The 12354-nt window shown below is 45.3% G+C and overlaps 1 protein-coding gene across 1 annotated transcript in view; it reads right to left on the bottom strand.

Moving 5' to 3' along the window:
- Nucleotides 1-535: 535 nt before the first annotated feature.
- The window catches only part of LOC138522036 (H-2 class II histocompatibility antigen, E-U alpha chain-like), a 267014-nt gene continuing 255195 nt past the window's right edge, over nucleotides 536-12354 (bottom strand). Inside the window, exon 5 of the mRNA XM_069635258.1 lies at nucleotides 536-2660. The gene's annotated coding sequence lies outside the window, so the exon portion shown is untranslated. The remainder of the gene's footprint in view (nucleotides 2661-12354) is intronic.

Raw genomic sequence — 12354 nt, 5'->3', positions numbered from 1 at the left:
TTATGAAACCCAGGAAGGAGAAAGTTCAAACGCCTGCTGGAGGCTACACAAGAGGTAAGGTCAGGAAGCAAGGAGGAGGGTTTGCCACAATTGTGCTAAGCATGTTCTCTGAGTTCTTGGCAAGGGGACAGGAACAAAAGAGGACTCTAGACCAGGAGTGTAATCCTTGGTTGGTGGGTAACATCAGCCTGACAATAACCCTGGCAAGGAAGAAATGTATTCTGGCATGGCAAGAGCCAGGGTGCATGACACTCGTGTCTGCGGGTAAAGTACCCCTTATGCCAGGCGCAGGGGAAGTACAGGGAGCCCTAGGCCAGAGGGGATCATATCTGGGCCAAGCCGAGATAACGGGGAGGGCAAGGATTCTACTATACCCCTTGGGCTACAGGACGCTCCATCTCCATTGGTAGCAAGTGTTCATTTGGGTGATTAGTGGGCATCGAGCACATGGTGGTTTTGAGATCTTTTTATTGCAATGTCTGTATTACCTAATGTTCTGCACTGCAGGATGTTTGAAAAATGATGATTGAACATATAAGCAGGACAAGAAAGATGCTTTATTCATCGGAGACATTTTGAATGGAAATTAAATGTTTGTACTAAATAATTGTTGCAAAAACAGAAAATACAAAATCAAAAAAAGAAATATATATCGTGAAAGCTGATAGATTGGTTGACAGCAATTAGTCCTGAGAAACTGATTCACATTTATTGTAGCAGAAATAGATAGAAATTGTTATTTAAGCTCAAATACATTTTGGACACACTTTTGTGAAAAAGGTTGGTTGGGGTCAGGCAACATTGGTGGCGGCGGCAAGGGGGCAGGGAGGGGCAGTGGTAGGAGTGTGGGGGTATCCCCTTGCATTCTGTGGTAAAAAATTGTGAAAAGTAATAATTCAAGCAGACTCTAGTATAACGCGCCCTACTTTCTCTCAATCTGAAGTGAATTGCCTGGTGCATTACAAAGGACCGATAATAACGTCAGAATGCTCTAACTGCTAAGAACAGGACTGGTCAGAGAGCTTGGCTATGGATGGCTAACACATGGATTAGCATCCCGCCGTTGTCTGATGCGGTTAGTATATGTGTTATTAACCACTTACGTTTTTTGCATAGACTTGCATAATAGCCAGGCGCTTTGTTCTTTAATATTTCGGTATTGATTCGTGTTTTGTAGTGATTGTACTTGTTCTATATGAGAATAATGTCGTTGCTCAACTGAGACCATTGAATAATTCCATTCTGGAAGCATCATCACGTTTCCACCCTTGTTCCAACCCCTTCCTTATCTCTGTCGTTGGCCTCAAGTGCCACGGTAGGATGCAGAAGTTTGTGAACCACTGTGAGCAAGTAGTGGGGATCCTTGGCTGAACCCCCACTAATCAAATCCTTGAATAGAATCTGGAGGATTTGTCAATTGCTCTGATTGCTGTACCTCGCGTTTGTGTTATAAGAACTAATGTACCTCCTTTCCTTGTCTCCTAGTTGCATAGTATGGCACCTCACCTGAAAGCCCCTTATCCTATTCCTCTATTTCCCCCCTCCCTGAAGGCTCTCTTCTGAAGCTTATTTACAAGATTAATACTCCCATGCAGAAGCTCTAAAGGGTTAATCTGCAGAAACTGAAGAGTGTACAGGGCACAGCAACGGCACCCAAACAGCTTCTCTTCTGGAGCAGTCTACCAGCTGCTGGTGTGGCCAAATGATTGCCAGCCCTCTCTCCCACACACTGATATCTTATATCACAGTTTCTTCACATGAGACACTGGCAATGAGAACTGATGCTCATTTGGGTGAGTGAGGCAAACGTCCTCTAACATTGTGTGACTGGGATTAGTTTCCCAACACTGGGATGGCAGAACCAGGGCGAAGTAAGTGCCCCCTGAATGATTTGAGCTCTGAGGAGCAGGTCCCCACATGTAATCAGCGCTCATCCCTTCACGGGCTGCTCTTTTAGGAATTGTTGCACCTTGTGATCTGGGTCATTTTCTTTATGGGCTAGTGCAAAAAGCATGCGCAAAAAGCAGGTGTAAAACGGTTCAACCATATATTCATTGATTGATGCGGAGGAGCGGGAGGAAAGGCCGCTTCCGCCACTGCCACCTGCTCTGCCGTGCAAATCCACGCGCATTATCTCCAGCATCAGATTTTCAGGCTGGCGATAATGCATTGGATTCCCGTAGAACCCGCCTGCTTTTTACACGTGCTAAAGCAGGTGGATTTCATAGAAATTAATTGTAAATGTTTCCATGTTTCCACATAATTTGCACTACGAAGATTTTTCCTGCTTTTGCATTTTTTCGGTGGAACTATTGGACATGGTGTGGAGGGGGACCTATTTTAACTCGTCCTTTACATGCAGTATAGAAGGTCTGGGAAAATGCTCTCCTTTTTATGCATACCTCAGATCAGACAGTGCTTGGAAGCTGTGTGCTTTGAAGAAGTAAATGAGGAGCCTGTTTGATTGACACCCGTAGCCCATGATATCACCCCAGAAAGGATCTGAGCCTGCCTCCTCGCCATCCCTCCCTTCAGCTCACATATTTAAAGATAAAAGCCAAAAGAGTCGTGATTCGTATAACAGCCGCAGTCGTCGAGAAGAATCGCAGTACATCAGAAAGTTGCAGGAAAGTTTCCGGATCCGTTCGTCCGCGAATTGTCTGAAAAACAAGAAACATTGTCAGCATCCCAAGAAATAGTCAGGAGTGACAAACTGACATTTGAAAAGAAATAAGGTTTAAATGTTTTCACAGACTAAAACTGGCCGCCTCTGTTCACTGATCCACAGGGCTCCTGTGCACTGTTTGAGAGCTGCAGAACAGTGGCACTGCACAGTTCTTGCAGTACAACAACCCTGAACCATAAGAGGATGCGATTATAATGAAGATATGCCCATGACTGCCTTATTAACTCCTAATTTGGATTTGTTTCCCCAGCAGGGTCTCTAATAAGACCCATTAGCAGCCTGGGCTAGGTTCACAGCCAATTAGATTGCTTGGAACGCAGGCTGTATTCACCAGCACAAGCTTGCAATCCGAGCTGCCCATGGCCTGTTAAGTGTTTAAAAAATAGAGAGTAGGCCCAGCCATGGCTATTGAGGAGGGAGTGATTTAAACAATACACTGGGCACGGCCGAAGGCCATGGCCAGTGGTGCTGAAAAATATACAGTGGGCATGAAAAAAACAATAGTATAACAAAACCCTTGAAATTCAACAAGTAAAACGATAACGCGCTGAGTTAAGCCGGTCCTAATATTCCCAATGCGTTGAATTTCAAGGGTTTTGTTGCGTTAAGTTTACTCACCTTAACTGCTTAACTGCATTTAAACAAATGTTTTTTCCGTGAGTAAATAGGTAAAATGGAGTTTCATAGGAAACCCCAAAAATGAATTTCGAATACCTTTTGGCTAGAGTGATGGATTTGGCTGACATTTTGGAAAACTAAAGTTTGTCAGCCCCCCTCCCGACAGAAAGGTTTGCGAAAGATTCTTTGAAAAATAGAAAAGTTATTAAGAAAACAAAAAAATTAAGTTTCGGCCAGCCCCCAATCATTTTCCCATAAACAAAGGTCAATTTTTGCCAGACCGCACAGCTAAAACCGCTGGACAGATTTGGATCCGGTCCGGACCAACTTGGGCACAAAGTGTTGACTCGCCATCCTTTTGTGGTTTGGGGTTATTCCAACCAGTACCTTTTTTTGTATTTGACGGAGTAGGGGGTGTCCCCTTCTCCAGAATTGATAGCTATATCTGGGGGTAAATTGAGAAGAAATTGGGTGTTTATAAATGAAACAGCCACCATCTTTTTTTTCAATCCAAGAAATAGCCTCAGTTATACCCCAGGTTAAATCCCAAGTTATAGCCGAGGGTATCGGAAAATGAAATGCAGAAAAAAGCCATTTGCAGTTCTAAAAACATACAAATGCCATCTCAGTAGAGGTGTGGGGGGAGCAAGAGTACACCAGGTGAAATTTGGGAGTTGTAGGGGGGCTAGGGACCAAGTTTGCAACACAAGGATCAAACATTTTCCCCATACCCTTGGCTATAACCTGGGGTATAGTCTTGAATAGCCAACATCTCAAAGCAAACTGTGTCACAGAAACAGTGTGTGTTTTGGGGGAAATGGGAGAGGGCAGGGGAGGTGAGGAGGCCATCAGGGGTGTGAGGGGACCTGGTACAGATGAGGGGGCACTTATTTATTGGAACATTTCCTCTCTCAAGTTATTTTTCAGGTGTTTATTACTTTTTTTTAAAGTCCAATGGCATTTTGTCTTGCACACTTTCTTCTGAGGGGAAGGTCAATTGAACTACATTTGTATATTTCACTTTAAGATATGTTTACTTACTATGCGTATATATTCATGGGTGCCAGCTTTTGATTTTCACTATGGGGGCAAAAGTACCTGGGCATATGCTATCCTTGCAGCCGGTCATTTTTTTCCTTTTTCCTTGCTGCTTACATGCGGTTAGTTGGTGTTTTGCGATGTATCACACAGTCACCAAGAGACCAACCATAAACCAAGGGGCTTGTAACACACTACTTGACCAAAGTGCGTGATCTTTAATTTAATCTCACTGCGCATTGCCTAAAAAATGGTGAGTTCTCGAAGCCTACCATCTTTTATACATGACAATAGCACTGTCAAAACAGATCAAAATCAGTCTGTGATTGATGAATGTCTTTGAGCGATGGTTGCATTAGGGTGGATTTCGAGGTAAACCTCTCAAACATGGGCATATGTTATTCTTGGAGCCGATCATGAGTGGATGAGACAATTTCTGTGCCTTTTGACGAATTGCGTTCTGGTATTTGTTGTCTCCCAGTCAAGATAGAAGGGGAAGAATGCCACAACTGTACACTTTGTGCCTAACATAGTGCTATAAGGATTTATATATTTGAGGGACACTATGGTAGGAGTACTTTTGCAGTTATCTTTATAAAGCAGAGTATTGTTGAAAGCCATGTAGATATTTGCCACATCTCATGCCCCAGCAGGTTCCGCTCTCGTCTGACTAGATCTCTACAATGAGAGCTGATTTGAAGATGCCCCGCCCATCCAGGCCTCCATGTGCACCAGCCACCAGTGTAGCCCATCCAGGCCTCCATGTGCACCAGCCACCAGTGTAGCTCCCATCAGTGCTTCTTGGTCCAGAGGAGCCAAATTGCTGTAAAACAGTCCATGATGGAGATGTCGCACCTTCAGCCTCTGAAGGGCTCTGTAATGCACCGGCCCAAGAAAGATCTCCTGAATGGAGGATGCCAGGAGCCCCACCACTCTGGGTAGCGATCTGAGGGACACCTTTCATCTGCCAATCAAAGTGTGAAATTCCTGCTTTATGCACTACACCTGCCTGCTCGTGCAAGATAGCCAATGTTGTGCCTATTCAGAACCCGAGGAATTCTAAGACTTCGGCGGGTGCCTCAGCCAGTTTTGCCCAATTTATCACAAGGCTTAGGAGTACTACTGCATTTACATGGGAACAGAGTTTATCTTGAGAAAATAGGTTCATACTGTCCAGGCAGAGTTCCAGATAAGATATTGAAATTGGAGTATTTTACTCCCTATGTTTTAAAGTTGGGAGCAAAATTGTTTTTACTAAAAACGTAATTCCCATTACCAATAGGGGTATTTTATTGGCAAGTAACAATATATACTAATTCTAGAACAGCTTTCTTTGTGTAATCCATACTTCATGCAAATCAAATGCTGCACTTTGACCTGTAAAGTTCTTCTTCAGAACAAGCAGTAATAATGTTACAGCTGTTTCCTGTGGCCCTGCTCGGCTGGTACCACGTATCTGAACACATCACGGAGCTGTGTGAGTGGGCGCAGGGGGCATGCGTGTTTGGATCCACTGCTTCCCATTTTATGTTGCAGTATCTGTACTCCATATTTTGTTGGGGGTATTTGCTTGATTTTAGAGAGTGAAAGTGGCTGATACACAGCTTTTCTCCATTTAGGTAAATAATTAGGCGAATCCATCATCAATTTCGAGAAACACCACAGCGCTGATAAGAGATCGAATGCCCGGCTTGCAAACTCTCAAGTTTCACTGCCCCTACAGGGATTGGAGGAAGTACCTGTGTGGCAGAAAAATGGGTACTGTCAGGCAGACATCCATCAAGTGCAGATGTGTCATTCTGTCATCTTTCTTCAAATTGTCTTTCAGGAGGTGTAGCCCCTCCATCTTAAGTGGCCGTAGGACAATGCATTGAAATCCCTCATAGTTATGACAGGTGGCCCTTTGCCAGTCCAGCGCACCAGGAACATGTTGCTCAAGAAACCCCTTTGGTGTAGCTTAGTACGAAATCTGCTGAAGGTCTGGCCCCCCCTTGTCCATGCTGTCTTTTGTCTTCTTTAAAACATCAAGTTATATGTACATACATACACATCACAAGAGTTAAACTGTGAACCTGCACTGCATAACACTCAAGTGGATTTTGAATCATGTGATGCTATGTGCAGGATAAGTGACAACGTACCAATAGCAATAAGATTAGTATTCTTTTATTAGGAACAGCCGATAAAAGTTGACACTAAACTAATCCTCTTATGTACCCAGGCCTGGACTGCCCGCCGGGATACTACTGGGATAGTTTTTGGTCAGCTAGGGCCTCTTTTCTTGAAGGAAGGATACAACCAATGTATGGACCAGTGCAGTGACGCCTGCGCATTGTGGGGGGCACGTGCCCTCGTGTGCTGTGCTATCATATGCGCAGATGCAGCCGTGCTCGGTACTCAGGGGACGAGCTGCATTCGAAAGCGCCCCAGGCAACCTTTCCCTGGACAGCGGGTTGGGGGGCGCAGTGAGTGGTGGGCCAAAAGGGAAGGGACACCCGAAGGGGAGGGCACCGCCTCAGCGCCGGGCGGAAGGGCGACGTCATGTGCAGGCGCCACTGCTGCCCGGCACCGGAAGTAGAGAGGCTAAGGGTCCCGGGTGGGTATAAAGGGAGGGGGCGCAATGTGCCTGCCCTCTTTATTTCGCTGCCAAGGACCGGTGTGCTGCTCGTGGCAGCATGTTTCGTTTTCATTTTCGCTTGGTAGCAGGTCACGAAGATGGCATGGAGGGCATACAGCCCCATCCCATGCGTTTTTCCATCTCTGGGGTTGCGCGGGGTGAGCTCTCAGCTATTGGGATGGTTTTGTGAGCTGGTGGTGGCAAGGCTCGTTGTTTGTACAGAGGTTTACTTTCATTAGCTTCAGGCTTTGGCGCGACAACGACATTGTGCTTGTTTGTATTATGGAATTGTTGGCGTTGGGCGTGGGTAGCGCGACGGGCTGCGGCAGGAAATGTGCTTGCAGTGAGGTTTGTACTTGTTTTGTGCAATTCTGCTGTGGAAATCGAAATAATATTGTACCTCTAATCGCATTGTTTAAATGTATGTTGGCCTACGCCAAGCTGTCTAAAAAACATTGTGTACATAGGTTCCGCGGCAAGGTCCTGACCTTAATGTATTGTGCAAATCGCCATCTTGGATTAAGCCGCCATTTTAGGTACTCTTGCAGTGTGGAAGTCACCCTGAACAACAACATGGAGGCCGAATGACATTTCGAGTGGGGTTCTGGCCGTTGTGACCTCCGCACACGTGAATAAATAATATGTCCGCAGGCCACTTGTTAGGGTCGCGAATTAAGACCTTGTCCTCTCTCTGACCCATGTGTAAATTAACAACTGTATCAGCGGAACTGATCAAATTGCATATATTATGGGATTGACCTGGCTACGAACCCTAGGTTTGGTTCCAAGAATGGTTAACTTGCGAGAGGGTTGGCCAATGCCGGACAAAAAGAATAAAAACCCAAGTATCCCAATGTTCGCTCTCTCACACTAACACGGCGAACTACCGTTGATGGTTCGTTCTGTTACTCTGAGGGCCGAATAGCTATCCGTATGTCAATTGACTTTTGGTAACTTTGTAACTTTGAAATAAAGCGCTTTGTATGTCCTTTGTAACCTGTGTTGGTGTGTTTCCTTTTGGGCTTCCCGGCCTCATATCAATTTTTCTGTTTCCACAGTTGGCGCCCGAATAGGGACCCTCAAGATTGATGCCGGATCATTGAAGGTTGACGCAGACTATCGAACCGGGATCGGACGGTGTGATTCTGCGGGCCCAACCGATCGAGACGCGATACCTCGGCAGCGCTGCACGATCCGATCCTTGGACGATAGTCGTGTGGTCTGACACGGCATCTTGACGAGGGTCCAATTTTGAGGCGGGCAGATTTGCCGAAACCACCAAACGCAAGGTAAAATTTGTTAGGTAAGTCCTTTGTAAACCGTACAGTCCTCCTTAGGTTTGGTCAGGTGCAGTCGTGACCCGGCTCTTAATTTAACCCTGACAATTTGAATTTGGCGTATTGTATCTGCAGACACAATTATTGGACCAGGTAGCACCAATTTTTTGAGAAATGCCTGGGAAATTGTCTAGCTGCTTTAGGGCTCTGTTCCGCAGCGATCGATAATCTTTGGAATTTAGCCGCCTGGCACCACAGGAGGGGTCGCCGGCGTGTACTATGTACTGTAAGTATGGCATTGGAAGTATAGTATTTAATGATATTTGGCACAGACAGACCAGACATGCCTCCGAATTTCAGTGGCCAATCAATGGTAGTTTTGAGATCCCCTGTATTGAATATCTAGAATCGATCTTGTTAAAGAAAAAGGCTAGGCCAGTAGCCTTCGATGTGTTACAAAATTGGAAGAAAGAAGCATTGCAGCAGCTTAAAAGTAGGGATAAACATGCACGTCGTCATAAAACAAACGCTGAAAAAGCATTATTATATGATAAAGAAAAACGGTCAGAATTAGTTAAAAATATGGATAGAGCCTTTTCACTCGGGGTCCAGAAAATTTACCCCTCTAAAGATTTCCATGTTTCTGAGGAATTTATTGAGAAATTATTAAATGAACGCAGGCCCGATGCCTCAGCGCCACCTCCGTATGCTCCTGTCTTGGGCACTCTGCCCATTCCTGCTGTTGTTCCTTCTGCTATTCCTGTTCCCCCTGTACAGCCTATTGTTCCTAGTACTTTGGTTGTTGTTCCTCCGCCTATCGCACCTCCCCTTCCCCCTGCACCTGCACCTTTGTTATGTTTACCTACACCTTCGCTCCCAAGTGGCCCCGCATTGATTGGAGTCGATCCAGGTGCAGGGTCAAAGATCGTGACTCGTAGTACTGTTTCTGCAGATAGGAAACAGGAATTGTTCGCATGGGCTAAGCATTGCATGGAGAAATGTGATCAAACTAATGTCTTTTCTACATTATCTAATTTGAATAGTTTTCCCGAGAAAAATGTTTTTATCGAAGGTTTGGGGACTCATTTGTGTGTGATGTGGGGTAGATTACAAAATTCGGATCTTCCACAAGGGGTGAGAGATCTGAATGCTTTGGCACTTTCGAGGGACACAGAACAGAAAGTATATGGACATGTTGAAAGATTGTTTGAGTTTAGGAGAGAGTTTGAAAATTCACGAGATGAGGATGATGAGGACGATAGAATATATGTACAGAAACGGTTCCTTCCGTGCCGAAGAACAGCACCTGAGGAAGTACGAATTTGTACCAAAGATGCGGTTCGATGGATCTCAGATTCATCGATACCGCCAGACGAAGTGTATGACATATACAGTCAGTACACAGTAGAGATGCAAAGAAAAGTAATTCAGGTGATGGTACAGCACATACAAGAGGAATGTGTAAGGAAGAAGGTTAGTTGCCCCATAGAATTATTGGGTATTTGTAAAAGGGCTTTTTCGCCCGACACTTCTACAGCTGCCTTAGCGCTCGACCTGGCTCTATTGCTTAGTAAGCGGCCGGAGGTACCTATATCTCAGTTGCCTATGAGAGAGGTTCCTCCGACCTTCGTCCCAAAGGTTGAGATCCCCGCCAACGCGGCGACTGGTGCCCCCGCAGTGGATATCCCTGCACATTATGTATCGCAGTTCGTTCATGTCCCGTTCTCGCGACAGGAAGTGAACACGATTAGACAATCAGTTCCCGATATTAGGAAAAACCCGACGGGGTTTTACAAAGAAACAGAGTCCGTCTTACAGTCCTCTGTGTTCACCTTGAGTGACATTGACTTGTTATTTCCTGTGCTTCTACCCGTAGATGTATGGAAACAGGTTCGGACAATAGACGATGTGCCGGGGTTGGGAGATACGTGGGCAAATCTGATTAGAATTGATGGAGAAAGACCAGCCGGTGAGAAACCGCCCCAGGTAATACTCACTTTACCTGATAGGATTGTCGTTAAACTAAAAACTATAATTCCAGAAAAAAGGATTATTTGGGACAAGCTTACGGCCTGTGTTCAAGGGAAAACTGAAGGTGCCACCGAATTTTTCAATAGATTCGAGCAGGTATTTTCTGACTTCAGTGGACAGGATTTAGGTACAGAGTCGGGGAAGAGGTTGTTCGTGGACAAATTTGTACGTGGATTGTTACCTGACATCCAGTCACAAATTATGTCCTCTGAGAGCGCTTGGCAGGCAAAATCTCAATCTGAGGTTTTGCACATGGCTCAATATTATGAGAACCGTGTTAATAATGAGAAGGAAAAACTTGAGAAGAGAAAGGGAGATTTGAAAACCAAAGTACTATTACAGCAAATTATTAGAAACCCCAGAGGAGGTACGACACAGACCAGAGGTCAGTACACCCCAAGAGGAAATGCTCCTCCGAGTCCTATAAATATTAATCAATGTGCTTATTGCCGCCAGGAAGGTCATTGGCGAGCACAGTGCCCTGCCCTTCGCCAGAGGTCAAGCGGTACGTTTGGGGGTATGGGTAGGCGACCTAGGGGCCGCCCCGGAGCAGGGGGCCCCGACAGAGGTCAGCTTTTGCAAGATTCCCAGCAACCTTTTTCACGGGAAAATCAGACCTCGGGTATGGACTCGAGAAACATATTTGATCACCCTTCTGCTGCCTACCTTTCTGAAGAGCTTCCTTCTGACGAGGCTCTATTTTATTAGGATTGCCCGAAGCAAGGTTTGGAACCTTTGCCTATTCCCGTTAATCAAAAAGGCCCCTACGTTGAACTATTAGTTGGGAATAGGAGACACCAGTTTTTGATTGACACTGGAGCACAAAAATGCTCCATTGATCATTCCAGGGTTCCAAACATCCCACTGTCAGGGCAAACAAATGTTTCCGTAGGGTTTTCTGGTATACCGACCGTCTGTCCGGTTTCCGCGCCGGTGTCTGTTTCTTTGGATCCCTTCATGGACCATTGCCCTTTTCTTCTCACTTCTAACTGTGGAGAGAATTTGCTGGGGTTGAATTTGTTAAAGAAATTGAACGCAGTAATTCATTGTTCTTCGGATGGAATACGGCTAACGGTTTCACCACAGCAACTTCCTAACTCTCAGTTCTTGATTCGACCTCTACCTCCCGAGTTTAGCATTGTTCCGGAATGTTTGTGGGCAGTGGACGACAATGATGTCGGAGTATTACACATTGAGCCCGTTAAAATAGTTCTGAAACATGGGGTAAAACTGCCACGCATTCCGCACTATAAAATATCAGCTGAGGGTGAACGTGCTTTGAAATGCATTGTCTCCGATTTTGGACATCGTGGGGTGATCGAAGAGATTACAGGTAGTTTGTGTAACAGTCCGATCTTACCAGTATATAAGAAAGGCGACAATGCAATTCCATACCGGTTTCTAATCGATCTTCGTGCTATTAACCGAGTGGTCGCCCCACAATTTCCAAATGTGCCTGATGTGACGACGATATTAACAATGATCCCTGCTACAGCTACGCACTTTAGTGTTGTGGATCTGAAAAATGCCTTCTTTAGTATCCCTATACATAAAGAAAGCAGATATCTGTTCGCGTTCACCTTGGGGGGACGCTCATTTACATTTACAAGGGCACCTCAAGGGTATACTGAAAGCCCTAGTATTTATAGTAGAGCTTTAAAATAGCAGCTCGACACCCTTGAATTGCCACCTACTTGCACGCTGCTTCAATATGTTGACGATTTACTTTTGGCTGCAGACTCTGAGAAAGCCTGTAAAGACGGCACTATATTGTTGCTTGTCCACCTAGCTAAAAATGGTCACAAAGCTTCGCTTAAAAAATGTCAATATTGTTGTCAGGAGGTTGCCTATTTAGGCTACCTCCTGTCAAAGGAGGGGAGAAGATTGACACCTGAAAGAATAAAACACATTTCTGGCATGTCTGTCCCAAAGACGCAGAAGGAAGTCAGAGCCCTGATAGGGATGGCGTCCTACTGTAGGTTGTGGATCCCAAATTTCACACTAGTGGTAAAAACGATGTTGGCTTTGACGAAGAAGGGCATTTCTCTGCCACTGCCATGGGAATCGGAACATCAACGATCATTTGA

The sequence above is a fragment of the Ambystoma mexicanum genome, chromosome 13 (assembly GCF_040938575.1).
Source record: "Ambystoma mexicanum isolate Mex_15411 chromosome 13, UKY_AmexF1_1, whole genome shotgun sequence".
Lineage (NCBI taxonomy): Eukaryota > Metazoa > Chordata > Amphibia > Caudata > Ambystomatidae > Ambystoma > Ambystoma mexicanum.
This window is presented reverse-complemented; position numbering and strand designations above follow the sequence as displayed.